Here is a 976-nt window from a genome sequence, read left to right as displayed (position 1 = left end):
GTAACATATGTGTAGTGCTCTCAATGTGTTGAAAGTATGAGACGCTGCAAGAACAGTGTTCTACCTCGTTGCGAGGGCGTTATTTCGGAGCAAAGTGAATTCGAACGTGGCCAAATTGTTCGTGCCGATGTGATGGGTGCTTCCATAACCAACGTAGCCGAAGTGTTTGATGTTTCGAGAGGCACCGTAACCAAGATTTTTTACGGTTACAGGGAAAGCCGAAAAACATTATCTGTTAAATCCCAAACCAACGGCCTTGCCGCAGTGGTAACACCGGTTCCCGCCAGATCGCCGAAGTTAAGCGCTGTCGGTCTGGGATAGCACTTGGATGGGTGACCATCCGGTCTGCCGAGCGCTGTTGGAAAGCGGGGTGCACTCAGCCCTTGTGAGGCAAACTGAGGAGATACTTGGTTGAGAAGTAGCGGCTCTGGTCCTGTAAACTGACATAAGGCCGTGAGAGCGGTGTGCTGACCACATGCCCCTCCATATCCGCATCCGGTGACGCCTTTGCGCTGAGGATGACACGGCGGCCGGTCGGTACCGTTGGGCCTTCCAAGGCCTGTTCGGACAGAGTTCAGTTAAATCCTAACGCTGACTGCAGAGCGTGTTGAGCTATCGTGGTAGACGGTTACTGAAGAGGATTGTGACGATAATAAGAGGAAGACAGCTGGAAAGATCATAACGTAGCTAATCGTCCTAATCGCGATTGCTATAAGGGAGCTCCATAAGCAGGGAATTGCACGGCGAGCTGAAACTTCAAAATCTCACATCAGTGATGCAAATGACCGTAACAGGGAAACTTGGTGCTGAAGACATAAAACCTGGACTGTGGAGAAATGGAAGAAAGTCATTTGGTCGCATGAGTCTTGTTTCACACTGTTTCCAACATCTGGCCGAGTTTTCGTCTCAAGAGTGAAACATGGCTGGGTTCGATGGTTTCGGGAGCCATTTCGTGGTACTCCATGGGCCACCAGGT

General features: G+C 50.5%; 1 pseudogene; it reads left to right on the top strand.

Moving 5' to 3' along the window:
* Nucleotides 1-246: 246 nt before the first annotated feature.
* LOC126261449 (5S ribosomal RNA) lies at nucleotides 247-364 on the top strand (annotated as a pseudogene).
* The last annotated feature ends 612 nt before the right edge of the window (nucleotides 365-976 follow it).

The sequence above is a fragment of the Schistocerca nitens genome, chromosome 5 (assembly GCF_023898315.1).
Source record: "Schistocerca nitens isolate TAMUIC-IGC-003100 chromosome 5, iqSchNite1.1, whole genome shotgun sequence".
Classification (NCBI taxonomy): Eukaryota; Metazoa; Arthropoda; class Insecta; order Orthoptera; family Acrididae; genus Schistocerca; species Schistocerca nitens.
This window is presented reverse-complemented; position numbering and strand designations above follow the sequence as displayed.